Genomic DNA, 16661 nt, shown 5'->3' with positions numbered 1-16661 from the left:
AATTTATATTAAAAAAGAAAAGGGGGGCCGGGCACTGGTGGCTCACGCCTGTAATCCTAGTTACTCAGGAGGCTGAGGTCTGAGGATCTCGGTTCAAAGCCAGCCCGGGCAGGAAAGACCGTGAGACCCCTATCTCCAATAAACCACCAGAAAACTGGAAGTGGCGCTGTAGCTCAAGTGGTAGAGCGCTCGCCTTGAGCTGAAGAGCTGAGGGACAGCACTCAGGCCTAGAGTTCAAGCCCCACGACCGATAAAAAAAAAAAAAAAGAAAAAGAAAAGGGGGTAAGAACTGAAAGCTGCCTCTCTAAAAGAGAATTTATGTAAGTACAAAAATGTCTCACTCTAGAACACACAAACTATGTTTACTGGCACATTAAAGGAAAGAACTGTAATAAACACCACCTTGCTCATCTGCCAATTTAACCCAGTTATTTAACCAAATGTAAAGAAACATGAGCTCATAGTCTAAAACCTGTGTGTAAAATACTTCAGGAAAAGCATAAAGTATATAATTGATGGGTAAAGATGAAATTGTTATAATTTGTTATATTTTCAAAACTATGCACATGCTTCACTAGAGTTAAAGGTAACTAATCAATTCCTTACAGAGAAATTATTTGTTAAAGAATAACAAAACAAGCTGGATGCTGGTGACTCACGCCTATAATCCTAGCTACTCAGGAGGCTGAGAGCTGAGGATTGTGGTTCGGTCAGCCTGGGCAAGAAAGTCCATGAGACTCTTATCTCTAATAAACTACTCAGAAAAACTGGTAGTGGTGCTATAGCTCAAGTGGTAGAGTGCTAGGCTTGAGCACAAAGAGGCTCAGGAACAGTGTCCAAGCCCTGAGTTCAAGCCCCAGGACTGGGAAAAAAAAATAGCAAAGATCAACTGGTTAAATTTCCATATGAATCTCTTTAGTACCATCTGGTGCCAGAGACAAAGAATTTCATTAATTCAACTTCACTATAATACTTCTTTGGCAAATAAAATTCTATTTTAAAAAGTCTGGAACTGAAGGCCTTGGCTCAAGTGACAGAGCACCAACCATAAGCAAAAAAGGAATAGTTAGGAGTGCATATGCGAAGGTATACACATGTACACACATAGTGTTTGTACAGCATTGGTGTCTCACCCTTACAATTCCAGCTACTCAGGAGGCTGAGATCTAGAGGATTGAGATTCAAAGCCATTTGAGGCCAAAAAAAAAAATAAGTCCTCAAGTATCTATCTCTGAAATAATCATCTAAAAGCTGACTCAAGGTATATAGCTTAAGTAGTTGTAGGGCCGAGTTCAAATCCCTCAATATTGCAAAAAGAGCAGCAACAAAAGATTTTTTTGTTATGTAAGAAGTTTAGTGCTACAGTGTTTCATATCTAATTAAATTCCAATCAACTGTTACTATAAATTCAGCATCAAGTAGCAATGCTTAAACACACTCAGCCACTTATTATTAATGGTTCCTTAATCTCTTTATGAGATAGAGCCTGAAATCCTGTCTGATAAGATTAGATATTTTAAAGAAAGAACCAATGGCAACCCTTATATTACCTAGTATAAATCACCATTTCCTATAGTCAGAGAACTTTCCCAAATCAGTCATTATTTTGGTGAACTTCATAATAGCAGTTTACCATATCTTTAGCTCTAGTAAATCAAAGTAACAAGTATGAATAACACATTTTTTCACAATAAAACATGAATACAAAGAGTGAACCATACTATGGACTTTGGTAGATGATACTAATGTGTCAATGTTAACTGACAAATGTACCAACTACACTGATAAAAGATGTTGATGATAGAAGAGGCTGTGCCTATGTTGACAGAACATTTGAGAACTTTCTGCTCAATTTTTCTGTGCACCTAAAATTTGCCTAAAAAGATAGAGCAGGTATAAATATGACATAGTGAACTATTTTTTTTGCTAATATATAATGGAGAGATTCTAGGGAGCTATGATCAATGCCAACTTTGTAACTAGCCTAACTTCTGGTATGCCCCTATATTCCCAAATTCTTCAAATTAGAGCAAGTTTTATTCTATCTGGCTTTTTAATGCAACATCCTAATAATTTTAAATGATATGTTTCATCTTCCAAATGTTGGCAACCACTGAACTACAGTATAAAATCTAATAAAAAAAATGTGATCTTTTATGCAAGTAGCAATTCAGATTAAAGTTTCCAGGTATAAACATAAAATTCCTATTTCCCACACACAAACTTTAAAGAATAAGCTCTGGTCACACTCTAAGAATGTAACTAATTGCAATTTTGTTCACTATATGACCAACTTTAGATCTCAGAATGTGCTGCTCAATATGAAAATACAGAATTTTCAATCATATGAATAATCACCTAAAATTTCTTAAAATGTTACATTTGTGTACAGAAGTATTAAGTGAGTGTTAGAAAGCATAATACGTCACATTATTTAAAGGGTCACTAATTTCTCTTTCTATTAGTTCTAGGATCAAAGCCCAGGACCTCTCTATGATAGGTAAACACTTTGCTGGTCCTCCACTACTATGTGTAATCATGTGTCTCAAAGGAGTTAGAGATCCAAGACAGTAGAAAGGTCAGAAAGGTTAGCAAAGAATGTGAGAAAAAGTATACTCTATTAATTTCAAAGGAAAACTCTGAAGCTCATGTTCTCTGTGTTAACTACTATGAAAATAGCATTAAATAAATAGCAGTATTATAAAGAAGCAAACCACTGATATAAACAACAACCTGGATCAATCGCAATAGAATCATACTGCTTTCCTTTTTTAAAAACCAATCCTAAAGGTTATATACTATGATATTACATTGATTTAACATTCTAAAAACAATAAATTATAGAAATGGGAAATCGATTAGTAGCAAAAGATAAGTGAATACTTATATAATATGGAAATACCAAGAATTGATATTTTCATATTAATAACATTTCAATGTAAATTTGATTATACAAAAAGTTTTTTCTAATTTTTGTTTTTTTACTACTACCATTCTCCTCTGCTTCTCCCCACAATTCTGTAAATTTTCTGAAGTTATTCTCCTTTGTCTTTTTTTTTTTTTTTAGTATTGGGTTTTAACTCAGGATCTTGGGCTCTTTGGCCTAGGTTGCTTGGCTGGTGCTCTATCACTTGAGCTACATGTGAAGAGTTGTTTTATTCTGGTTATTTTGGAGATAAAGTTCATGGACTTTTCTGCTCAGGCTGGCTTAGAACAGAGATCCTCAAAATCTAGCCTTCTCAGTAGCTAAGATTATAGGTATAAGGCCCAGACAACTGGGTCCATTCCACTTTACATTATCTCATTCTCAGTTCTTTTTAATCCTTCTTTCCTCAATTCTAATACTAGTACACAGTAATAACATTTTTGCTGTACAGTTATAATACACCGATTGCATACTTAAATTTAAACCAAATAAACTGACCCTGGAAAAATTAGCAAAAAAATCAGTTATTTCCCTTAAGTATAAGCAAAATAAACCCTAATAGCTACTTTGATACTTTTACATAGAAAACATTTAACTATATATGCCACTAAATGAATTATTTATAAAAATATCAGAGTTCAAATGGTCTTAAAGAAGAGTATAATTTAGGTCTCATAAGGCAGTTAGGGTTATTGGCTCTTGATAAAGTCAATCTATCAGAACCACTTGAAATCTGTCATTTTTATCAACTAGAGTCACTCCCTATAAACACTATTGGACAAACTAGTGTGAGAATCTGAAAGAACATTTCTAGACTTCCAAAATACTAAATGAAAAAGTTACAAAAGATAGTAGGGATTCATTCTCTATTAAACAAATATAATTTTAATTATATAGATTATAAAACCTTTTTATTATGATCAATTAGCAAAATATGAGTTAATTATAAAACATCACTACTATTTCTTACAATAACTAGAATAGTCACATAAAGAAACAATATTCTCTCTTCCTGGCTGCATGTATCTCAACAATTTGTCTCAAAACATCAAACATTAACATGCTTAGAATAAAAGTTAAGTAAATATGATTTTACATACAAAGAGTCTAGAAGATGATGTAACATTTATAAGGGAAAATTATTTTAAAAACCTAAACATTGCCGAGCACCAGTAGTTCATACCTATAATTCTAGCTACTCAGGAGGCTGATAGCTAAGGAAGGAGCTTGGCTATAAGCCAGCCTGGGGAAGAACATCTGTGAGACTCTCATCTCCAATAAATTACCAAAAAAAGCTGGAAATGGAGCTGAAGCTCCAGTGGCAGAGCACTAGTCTTGAGCAAAGAAATTCAGGGTCAGTGCCCAGTCTCTGAGTTCAAGCCCCAAGACTGTCAGAAAAAATAAATATTGTATTTTTAATTTACAATATCAAGCTAAAGTGTATTCTTTTTTTTGGGGGGGGGGGGGGGGAGGTCCAGTCGTGAGCCTGAACTCTGGGCCTGGGCGCTGTCCTTCAGCTCTTCAGCTAGCACTCTACCACTTGTGCCACAATGCCACTTCCGGCTTTTTTTTCTGCTTATGTAGTGCTGAGGAATCAAACGCAGGGCCTCATGCATGCAAGGCAAGCACTCTACCACTGAGCCACCTTCCCAGCTCCTAAAATGTATTCTTTAGGTATGTCTTCTCTGATTAAAATTCTGGATTTTCACCTCTCAATCAAACATGAATAATGTATTATCTACAGATTTTGGTCTTATTTTATTTCAAGGCAAAACACTTAACACACTTGAGTAATGTGCCTCCAGACTTTCCTCTGGATTAATTGTCCCATAATCGTTGGTTATCTTACCCAGGCCTAACTTGAAAATTCTTTAACTGTTTATTGGCCTGTATCCAGTTTTCCAAAGTACTTTAGTTAGTTTTCATTTAAACAACTTTCTCTTTATATCCACTTATTGACTGTATAATAGTTAGTAAAATACTAATTGCAAAACAATGAAAATAGGCAATCTGGGAACAAGCATACAATCCTTATGAACATTCAGCTCAACTGGCAGACACATCACAGAGCAGTTTATATTTATTCAACTTGCTTGGATTTTTAAAAATATTTTGAAAGGAGTATTCATCTTGCAACTTGATTCAATGAAGGTCAAAGAAATTTTCTGCATTGTCTACTTAAAACACTGTAGGCAGGGGCTGGGAAGGTGGCTCAGTGGTAGAGCGCTTGCCTTCATGCATGAGGTCCTGAGTTTGATTCCTCAGCACCACATAAGCAGAAAGAAAAAAAGCCAGAAGTGGCACTGTGGCTCAAGTGGTAGAGTGCTAGCCTTGAGCTGAAGAGCTGAGGGACAGCACCCAGGCCCAGAGTTCAGGCCCCACGACCGGACCCAAAAAAAAAAAAACGCTGTAGGCAAAACAAATTACAAACAGTGATTACCTTAGAGAATCTTTTCTTTTAGAAACAAGTAATGAAACTGTAATAGAACTACAGAGGGGGGAGGAAGTATGTATTCTGGTTCTGAGGACTGAACTCAAAGCCTGTCTCTGAGCTTTTTTGCTAAAGGCTAGTGCTCTACCACTTGAGCCACAATTCCACTTCTGGCTTTTTTTGGGGGGGAGGGGGGTGCGGGAATTGTTCACTGGAAATAATGGTCTCAAGGACTTTCCTGCTGGGGCTGACTTTGAACCTTGATCCTCAGAACTCAGCCTGAGGCACTGGGGCCTGGCTGTTAAGAATTTTGTATCTCTTACTTCACTGAATTCTTAAAACAACTCCATGAGATATGCTCCACTGTCATCTCCATTTTGCAAAAAAAGGTAAATAATTTACCCAAGGCCATATAAGAGTACAACCTGAAACCAACATGGTATATAGTTCGAGAATCTCTACTCTTCTGTCTTGTGCTATATTGCCTTTAAAGAAGTATTGGGCAGTATTTTCACAATAAAAAAATAAAAATAAAAAAAGAGGCATTGGGATTTTTTTTGTTTTGCTGGCTGTAGTTTTACTTTGAAATGTTGTGTACCACGCTGAGAGCCCTGCACACTCCAGGCAAGTGATCTGCCACTCATTGATCTATATCCCTAGCCCTTGGGTTTTGTGACATGGTGCTGCAATGTATGTATCTGGGTTGGCTTTAAACTTGCAATCTTCCTGTCTCCACCTCCCTAATGCTTTATTAAAAGTATGTACCTCCTCCTCCAGCAAGTACTGTTTAATAATTGCATATTATTAGCTGGGCACCAATAGCTCACACCTATAATCCTAGCTATTCAGGAGACTGAGATCTGATGGAGCTTGAGTTGCGGCCAGTCTAAGCAGAAAAGTTCACTAGACTCCATCTACAAAATAATCAGCAAAGAAAGCTGGACTTGAGGTGTGGCACAAGTGTAGAGCACCAGCTGAGCAAGCAAGCCAAGCAATACTGAATTCAAATCTTAGTCTGGAGAAAGGAAAAAAAACAAACAAACGTATGTGTATGTATGTTACTTTTACAATCCTAAAATTTGGAGGGGGTAATTGAGCCTATCCCATTATATTATTCTCCAAATGAAATTTTTCAGTACCTTTCCCACTAAGTATATATTCTTTTATCTTGGCATTCAAGGCTTATACCACACTTGATCCCAACAGCATTGCTGTAATTTCAATCCAAGATCCTTATCTAAATAACACACAAGTCCTAAAAAACATCTTAGAGTGGGATGTACAAAAGCAATGCACCAGTGTGTCACATGGTACTGTATAAAGACCAATAATCCCTTATTCAGCAACTCAACTAATGGCCAGCCTTCTAAAGAGAGATGTCCGGCATCATTTCCCGGAAAAACCATTGAAGACTTAAGTATCAAGGCCCAGATGTTTTTCCCCCAGTTGTGGGCTTAAACTCAGGCTCTGCACACTGTTCCTGAGCTCTTTTTGCTCAAGGCTAGCACTCTATCACTTTGAGCCACAGGGCCACTTTGAGCCTCAGGGCCACTTCAGGTTTTCTGGTGGTTAACTGGAGATAAAGAGTCTCAATGGACTTTTCTGCCTGGGATGGCCCTGAACTGAAAGCCTCAATCTAGCCTCCTGAGTAGCTAGGATTATAGGACTAGCAAACGGAAAAAACACAGATTTCAATCCCTGATACTCTAACTACAAGACCTAGGGGGAAAAATTACATAACCTCTCAATGGCTCACTTTCCTTCTAAAAACAAAGAGCAAAAAGCTGTGGTAACAATTCAGCTGAAACTATTAAAATGCAGTTTCAAATGGCATAAAATGTAGGCCTAGAATGGGAAACAGAAATGTTCACTGTAATAAGCACTCCATGTGATCAATATGTAAGATATCAATGAGAAGTGTTTAACTAAAAGATATTACATATCAATTATCTAGCTTCTCACTCTATATGTGTGTAGGTATGTGTGTATATATATATATATATGTATATCCATTTCACTTATACACATATATAGATAGATCCATTTCATTTCCTATACATAGATCAACAGATTTAGAGAAAGAATAATGCAAATAGTATAAAATGTTACAAATTGATCTGATAAACAGTATATAAGAACTAGTACTCACAAAATTTTTCAGTAACTTTTAACACTATTTTATATAAAGTTAAAGCAAAACATTACCTTTATATTCAACAGATGTTTGCATTTTTAGCAATCTGATATACCAATTATTTTTGTAAGCCCTCCCACCACAGCCCCTAGAGCCACGTCAGGCACTCTAAGTGTCCTCCAGCTGTCCCCCCTCACTCCTACTCCTGGGGTCCCTACAGGGCCGCTCCCCTCCCTGTGCACTTTTGTATTCCTGTGGAGGGAGGGAAGTCTGGGGCTGGCACGGGAAGGGGTGGTCGGGTGGGGTTCACATGATGTTTTAAGGTAAATATGTGTTTTCTGCTTCTGTCCATACAAAGAAACTCTGGTCCACATACCATAAATATCTTTCCCACATTCATCTCCCAGCCAACCTGTCAGTTAAGCAAAGGAATTAACATAGAGAATAGGGAGGAGCTCGCTATCACCTTGTTAATTTCTGTGAGGATCATCTGTATTCAAACAATTTCTGTGAGATTTTCCTGTAGCCTTTTAACAAATCCTTCATTTAAGCTAGCGGTCTATCCCCCACATACAAACAAAACATAAATAAATAAACTATGAGAATAAACTTTCTCAAGGCAGTCTTATTCTCTACATATCCTTGGTGCCAGTAAAGTAGTAACTATTCAGATTCATCTTTTATCTGGTCTTCCACAATATTGTTTTCATGGAGGAATGACAATTTGAAGCTGTGTCAATCCAACCAACTACTCAGCAGCTTCACTTAATAGAGAAGCAAAAAAGCAAATAATTCCAAATGAAAGTTTTATTTTATGAATGAGCATTACTACGTATTTCTACAACCTCAGATTACTATCAATTTAAATTAGTCATGTTAAGATTTTCTTAACGAGGCACTGGTGGCTCACACCTGTAATCCTACGCAGAAGGCTGAGATTTGAGGATCACAATTCAAACCCAGTCAGGACAAGCTGGGCACCGGTTGCTCATACCTGTAATCCTAGCTATTCACGAGGCTGAGATCTGAGGATCGCAGTTCAAAGCCAGCCAGGGCAGGAAAGTCCATGAGACTCTTTTTTTTTGGGTCCGGTTGTGGGGCCTGAACTCTGGGCCTGGGCACTGTCCCTCAGCTCTTCAGCTCAAGGCTAGCGCTCTACCAGTTGAGCCACAGCGCCACTTCCGGCTTTTTTCTTTTTGCTTATGTGGTGCTGAGGAATCGAACTCAGGGCCTCAGGCATGCAAGGCAAGCGCTCTACCACTGAGCCACCTTCCCAGCTCCATGAGACTCTTTATCTCCAATAAACCACCAGGAAGAAAAAAAAAAAAAACGGAAGTGGCACTGTGGCTCAACTGGTAGAGCTGAAAAGCTGAGTGATAGTACCCAGTCTCAGCGTTCAAGCCCCACCACCAACCAAAAGCCAGTCAAGCTAGGACTACTATTGCCAATTAATCACCAGAAAACAAGAAGTGGCAAGTGGCAATGTGGCTCAAAATGGTGGCGCACTAGTCTTGAGCAAAAGAGTGCTCAGGGACAGTGTCCAAGCCTCAAGGGAGTTGAAACACCATGACCAACCAAAAAAAACCAATTCTTCTACTACTATGTAGTCATTAAGAAGAATAAAGTGGAGGACACTGGACATTGATGAAAGTGAACTATACAACTCGTGGGTGGAGATGGGAAGGAGGGAGAAGTAAACGACACTGTTTGAAAAGAAATGTACTGGGAAGGTGGCTCAGTGGTAGAGCGCTGGCCTTGCATGCATGAGGCCCTGGGTTCGATTCCTCAGCACCACATAAGCAAAAACAAAAAAGCCAGAAGTGGCGCTGTGGCTCAAGTGGTAGGGCGCTGGCCTTGAGCTGAAGAGCTGAGGGACAGCACCCAGGCCCAGAGTTCAGGCCCCACGACCGGACTCCCCCCCCCCCAAAAAAAAAGAAATGTACTTACTATCTGACTCATGTAATGCAACACCTCTGTATATCACCTCTATAATAACAATAAATTTTTTAAGCCGGGCGCAGGTGGCTCACGCCTGTAATCCTAGCTACTCAGGAGGCTGAGATCTGAGGATCTGGGTTCAAAGCCAGCCCGGGCAAGAAACTCCGTGAGACTCTTATCTCCAGTAAACCACTAGAAAACTGGAAGTGGCACTGTGGCCTCAAGCGGTAGTGCGCTGGCCTTGAGCTGAAGAGTGCAGGGAGAGCGCCTAGGCCCAGAGTTCAAGCCCCACGACTGACAAAAATAAAATAAAATAAAAAAAATAAAATAAAAATTTTAAGAAAGAATAAAGTGGAAAAATGTATTAATTTGGGGAAAAAAGATTTTCTTCTGACAAGCACCAGAGGCTCATGCCAATAATCCTAGCTATTCAAGAGTCTGAGATCTGAGGATTGCAGTTTGAAGCCATCCCAAGCAGGAAATAAAGTCCATGGGACTCTTATTTCCAATAAACTATCCAAAAAAAGCTGAAAGTCAAGCTTTGGCTCAAGTGGTAGATCACTAACCTTGAGCACAAAAACTCAAGAGACCAGCACCTAGGCCCTGAGGTTAAGTCCCAGGACTTGCATAAAAACAATAAAAATAAAAAATACATTTTTTAGTCTATGAAGAAAACAGCTATTAAAATAATGTATCTTCGTATTTCTCCTTATCTATGAGCCTTTAAAAAAACCAAAGCCTGCTGGGCACCTGTGGCTCACACCTGTAATCCTAGCTACTCAGGAGGCTGAGATCTGAGCATCATGGTTCAAAGTCAGCCTGGGTAGGAAAGTCTGTGAAACTCTTATTTCCAATGAGTCACCAGAAAACTGGAAGTGGCGCTGTGGCTCAAGTGGTAGAGCCCTAGCCTTGAGCTGAAGAGGTCAGGGACAGAGCCGAGGCCCAGAGTTCAAGCCCCACGACCAACAAAAACAAACAAAACCCAAAGCCTAATAATATTCCAAGGGGTAAGTAATATCTGCTTCTCATTTTTTTGCTATAAACCACTGATATTAGGCTTGACTTTGTTCTTAGACTAAGTGAAAAAAATGAAAAAGTTTAAATTCAAATTTAAAATAACTTATCAGGGAAGTGGTGCTGTGGCTCAAGCTGTAGAGTGCTCGCCTTGATCTGAAGAGCGCAGGGACAGTGCCCAGGCCCAGAGTTCAAGCCCCACGACCGACCAAAAAAAAAGAAAGAAAAATAACTTATCAGGATAAAAGCTTTTAGTTCTTAAATAAAAATTGTTTTAAAAATGTCATTCTAAGCCGGGCGCTGGTGGCTCACGCCTGTAATCCTAGCTACTCAGGAGGCTGAGATCTGAGGATCACGGTTCAAAGCCAGCCCGGGCAGGAAAGACCGTGAGACTCCTATCTCCAATAAACCACCAGAAAACCGGAAGTGGCGCTGTAGCTCAAGTGGTAGAGCGCTCGCCTTGAGCTGAAGAGCTGAGGGACAGCGCCCAGGCCCAGAGTTCAAGCCCCACGACCGACAAAAAAAAAATGTCATTCTAGCTACCCATGAAGCAGAGATCTGATTATCAAAGTTTACAGCCAGTCAGAGCAACAAATCTGAGAGACACTTATCTCCATTAGCCTTTAAAAAGTCAAAATTGGAGGCATTGCTCAAGTGGTAGAACACCAACCATGAGTAAAAAAAAGCCAAAAGAGTCTAAGGAGGTACTGAGTTTAAGTACTGCTATATGTACTACAAATCAAAACAACTCAATCCCATTGTTATATAGCTCAAGTTTCTGTCACAGGCTCAGACCTTTAATTCTGAAAGCAAGTTGGCAAAGCTACAGATGTGATTACTCAATATTCTTCCTCAATGATAAATGTCAGAAGCAAAAGTGCTTCTTTCTTTGGATTAACTCTAAATCAAGCAATCTAAGAGTTGGTAATTATCTTCCTTCTACAATTGTAAAAAGTGAGAAAAAAAAAAGCTACATAAATCTTTTTTTTTTTCCTTGCAGTACTAGGGATTGAACTCAAGATTTCATTCTTGCTAGGCAGTTGTTCTACCACTACAGCCATACCTCCAGTCTCTTTTTATCTTGATTACACTTTATAAAAATATTTTATGTTTTTGATACTTGCCCAATATTTTTTTATTAGTTTATGAAAGGTCTTGCTATATAGACCAAGGTAACCTCAATTTGCCAACCTTCTGAGTCTCTTCCCAGTGTTGGGATTACAGGTGACCAAAATATATTTTAAAATAAATGTAACCAATGCTAAGAAAACCGTAGACTAACCTAAGCAATTCTGAAAGTGCTTCCAAGTTCTGTTGATTTTATACATTTTAAACACTAAGATAGTACATATGTATGATCCAGTAGTAACTTTCAAGAAAGCAAATCTCTTCAAATTTATGTAATATACCCTCAAAAATAAAACTGCTATCATGCTCTGATGGCTCAAGCCTTGTAACTTTAGCTACTCAGGCAGCTGAGATTTGAGGACTGTGGTTCAAAGCCAGACTGGGTAGGAAAGCATCTGTGAGACTCTTAGCTCCAATTAATCACTAAAAGGGTGGGAAGTGGAGCTGTGGCTCAAGTGAGTGTCAGGGCACCAGCCTTGAGGGAAAAGCTAAGGAGCAGTCCCCAGGCCCTGAGTTCAAGCACCAATACTGGCACAATATAAAATAAACTACAGGTCTCAAAAAAGAAAAAAAAAAAACCTACATGCTTCTTTTAGAGATTAATTAATGAAATGACTATATTAGTCTTAGAAATTAAAATATCAGTTTAAAGTTATTTCCTCTAAGACCTCTGAGTTATATATTGAGGAAAGAAATTTCTCCTCATTTATCAATTCATTTTTCTTCCTACTTTCTAGTTTTTAAGATTCTAGAAGTGCTAGGGCTCGATATTATACATATTTTTTTACTTTCTCATTTTTAAATACTAGAAGTACTGGGCTCAATATTATATATAGAAAGAGACAGGCAGGGAGGGAGAGAGAGAGAGAGAGAGAGAGAGAATGCTACAGAGAGTTGCTAAGATTCTCTGTGGGAAGCTGTGAGGAAATCAGACAAACCAAAATTGTAGGAGGGCCATCAGTCATACAGAGTTTAAGGGAAAGACAGACCTATAAAGGTTTTAAACTTAAGAGATCATTTACACTGACAACAAAAGCTACATAAAGTCTCTACAAATAAAAATTTACTCCCAAGTTACATCAAGGTTTTCTATAAATCCACTTAGATAAATAAGTAATTCCTCATTTGACTAGTTCTTCCCAAAAGGACAAAATGTTTAAAAACTGCCCTGGAACATGAAGTACAAAAACCTTTTAATAAATTTGTCTCCACAGTCCTAACTTAACACATGTATGGTCAATTGATTTAAAAAAAATTTTTTTAAGGAATGTTAGTTATAAATACCTACTTGAAGTACAACACAGTCTATTTACAAAAATCAAAACATCAAGATAAACAGCTAAATAAAACAAAACCCAAGGCAATGAAGCAAATCAGTATGAAGAAAGAAGACTGGAGACTTTTTTTAACTTGATATTGTCTATGTGAGTCTAATTGCTTTCTGTGTCTAGACCTTATCAAGGTCACTATCAAGAAAACCAGAGGTATAGAGTTTCCTCCTATTGCTACACAAATGAAACCTATAAGAATACAATAATTTTATATACTGGATAGCAAGTTTCAATTACCAACCTCTGAACCACAAATATTAACCACGTATGTAATAAAATAATGCACAGTATTCTATATATGGCAGTGACAGATCAAAATTGTAGAGCATAATGCAAGTAAGTACTGATCTCAAATCCCTATACAATTTCTACTACCCACCAATATTTCATTACATAATAAATTATTTCAAAGATTCTAAGTGAGGCTGCAGATTCAGTCTTCAAGGATGAAACTCACTGCTATGTTTAAAAACAAAAAAACCTGTCACTTATTCCTATACTTATTTTGTAGAACAGAATCTTATTATCAACTTAGTTTAGATATTTACAATATGAAGTAAAACCCTCCCTAAAATGTTCATAATAGAATAAGAGAATAATGAAAGGATACATGGTCTCCAACCTTTATAAATACTACTGGACAGAAAGTCATCTTCCAGTTGCTCCACAATGATCATTAAATGTCATTAATGGCCCACTCACAGCTTACTGGTTAGTTTAGCCCCAAAAGATCAGTCTCCTACTATGCAAATAAATTTTTACCATTCACACTTTCAAAAATACAGTAAAATGACACCTGACACCATTTAATTTTGGTCTCAGTGTATAAGACCCTGAAAATGACACAAAATGTATTCTAGACTCTATTATGGTAATGCTTTTATTTAAGGTCTATTAAAGCAAACTAAATTCTACAATCCCATATTCGGTAAATGGGCATGTTTAGAGGTTGTGGGAGGTGGGAATCAAGAACTAAAGGCTTACTTTTTACTTACATAATGATGATATATGCTATAAGATAAATTTTAAAGGCAGCAAAGTAGAGTATCACTTTACCAAAACCACAATCTCTTGATGATTCTTAAGGAAAGCTTAAATACATGGAAAAACAAAGGTAAAATACAATAGTGGAAAGAGTAGCAGCCAGTGAAGTAACAGGTCTGGCTTGTTTTTACAGTTTCCTAAATTTACTCTCTGAAATAGAATACAAAACCCAAAATGCCCCAAATATTCTAAGAGTTAAATAAGAAATGTTTCACTCTAGATTAACATACCCAATTCTACAACCCTATTCCCCTTACACATATTTACTCTCAGATATTGAAGATGGCTGAATTAAGCACAATATCAACTGTTAGTGGCACTTAAAATTTATTTTATCAAAGAAGAGCATCCATTCTGACCAATGAAATTTCCAAGGCTACTTGGATGTTTTTATTTTTTTTTCAAAAGTGGTCTTGTTTTATTTGCCTCTCAGGACAAACCAATAAAATTAATAAACTAAAACACAATATTTTAATTTGCAATAAAATCAACACATTTTTGAAAATGGCTTGGGAAAGAAGGGGGGGGGAGTCCAGTCCTTTCATGTAAACATAATAAGCCTGTAATATGCTGCAGACAAACGCACTGCATGGGGTGTGGAGGACCCGAGCTGATTAGATTACCACAACATCAGCCTGGGGCCGCCATTTTTAGAATCTGTAAAGGACAAAAGAGGAAAATTACAGTTTTTACTCTCCATCTTAGAAATTAAGAGCTAAATGAGACTATTTTCCAGGTAGGCAGTGATGTCTCCATCGTAGAATTGAATGCACCTCACTTAATTCTCTCCGAGGTCTCCAGAACTCCAAACACCTCACACGTTATTCACATCTCTAAAAGGTGAATTAAAATAGGCAACTCCGGGATTTGCTCTGGGACTAACTCCAGGGGTTTCTCTTGGACTTTAAACCGGAATTATTCATCAGAGAGAGCCCGGCGAGGGCCGACCGAGAGGGAACTAGGACCAGCGGAGGAAGAGAGCCTTCAGCTTGCTTTCTCCCCTCCCCCGTTTAGCACAGGGAACCGTTTGTTTCTCCTCTGTGTCTGCTGTCACGGCGTTGGTGCCAATCCCAATCCTTTGGTCAAAATAAGCTTGTTCTGAAATGAGCCATATTGTGGATTCTGAGGCTCCGGGCACAGCAGAGGACAAGCCGTAATGCAAGCCGAGTGGGGGAGGAGACTGGGAAGGCTGGGCCGGGTACGGGGGTGACCACCTTAGGGGCGGGTTTACCCTCTCTCTCCGGGAGAGGATGAGGAGCGGTCGCGCTCACCCACAAAGACAAGATGCCCAGGGCGTTCTCTGAGCCCCCCTTTTCGCCTCGACGGGACCACGCCGGACCCTGGCAATCCAGAAAGCCCAGAGGGAAGCCGGGGCCTACCCGTCGCTTCTGCACCTGGACCAGACGCAGCCGAGGCGGCGGGGCTGGAGGCGCCCGGGACCCCGGGCCCACCTCAGCACTCTCCGGTCGCCCTCAAGCACCTCAGCGGCCCGGACCTGCGGCCCGGGGGACAGGCCGCCCCTCCCTAACCCCCACTCCCAAGGGGGGTCAACTGCCGGTTCCCCCTTCCACTACCCCAAAACCCGCCATAATGCTCCCTTTCTAGGCACGGGCAGGAGAAAGGATCGATTCGGTTTCTACGAGCTATGTCTTGCCCGGGCGAAGACACCTGAGGGAAACCTCGACCCTCACCCCCGGTTCCCCAAAGGCTGTAGCTGAGGACCCCCCAACACAAGCCCCCACCCCCGAAACGCAGGTCCCCCACCCTGCACACCCCCAGAACTCCCACAGAGACGACAGGCACTGACCTGTGATGTTCACACACCAGACACCCGAACCCCGTAATTTGCTCGACCCCCAAGGAGTGTCTGCACAGCTCCGCGGTCAGGCGACCCCCCGACAGCAGCCACTGCGGACCGAGGACCGGGCTCCACACACCCCCTCCCCAAACAGCAGCGCGCAGCCTCTTCCGAAGGAGCCGAGGAGTAGGGGAGGGGGCACCCGGGCAGTCGGCAGGAACGCAGAGGCGATGGCGAGGCTGCTCCGAGCGTCTATGCCCCCTCAGTGGCCGCTCCCGAACTCAGGCACCGTCTCCGACTCGGCCCCCTGCGCCCGCTCAGTGTCACTGCTTCTCGCTCTGGGAAAATGGCGGCGACGGCGGCGGCGGCCGCGGCGGCGGCGGCGGCGGCGGCGGCGGCGGCGAGTGCACGGGGCCCGCCCGCCCCGCTCCGCAGGGGCAGGGGGGAGGGGACGAAGCCGCCCGCCGCCATTTTGCTTGTGGGCTGCCGCCCGCCGACTCCCTCTCCACCGAGGCGCGCAGAGAACGCTCCGGAGGCTGTGGAAGGCCGGAATCTCCGTCTTTTTTTCCCACAACACAAGCACTCAACAAGTCACCGAAGGTTTTGGGGGAAGGCTGGGGTCGGGAGTCTCGGCGTGCGGGGGCAGGGGGAGGTTGGCTCTTTACCGGTCCTCCCCGGTCTGGAGAGAGGCGAGCTTGGGCCCAAGGCCACTAGTAGGTGGACGGAGGTCAGCAGGGCCCGGGAACGACCGACCCCCCCTTTCCCATGGCCCCCTTCAAGTGAGGCGTCCGTTCCCACCCTCGAGCAGCCTCCGTTCCGGTCGTCCCCGCCCCCGCCCCGTCCCAGGCTGGCCTCCGGCGCGGGGTGAGCCCGGCTAGGGTGTCACTCGACGCCCACTAGGGGCCGAAGGAAGCTCC

At 40.8% G+C, this 16661-nt stretch overlaps 1 protein-coding gene across 2 annotated transcripts in view; it reads right to left on the bottom strand.

The window, feature by feature from the left end:
• Positions 1-16080, bottom strand: part of Kmt2e (lysine methyltransferase 2E (inactive)) — an 81027-nt gene extending 64947 nt beyond the window's left edge. The window contains exon 1 of one of the 2 annotated variants that reach the window (XM_042684499.1): positions 15754-16080. The gene's annotated coding sequence lies outside the window, so the exon portion shown is untranslated. The remainder of the gene's footprint in view (positions 1-15753) is intronic. The other variant, XM_042684498.1, reaches the window with a different exon arrangement.
• Between the last annotated feature and the right edge of the window lie 581 nt (positions 16081-16661).

The sequence above is a fragment of the Dipodomys spectabilis genome, unplaced genomic scaffold (assembly GCF_019054845.1).
Source record: "Dipodomys spectabilis isolate Male_0828 unplaced genomic scaffold, ASM1905484v1 ptg000089l, whole genome shotgun sequence".
NCBI classification, from domain to species: domain Eukaryota; kingdom Metazoa; phylum Chordata; class Mammalia; order Rodentia; family Heteromyidae; genus Dipodomys; species Dipodomys spectabilis.
This window is presented reverse-complemented; position numbering and strand designations above follow the sequence as displayed.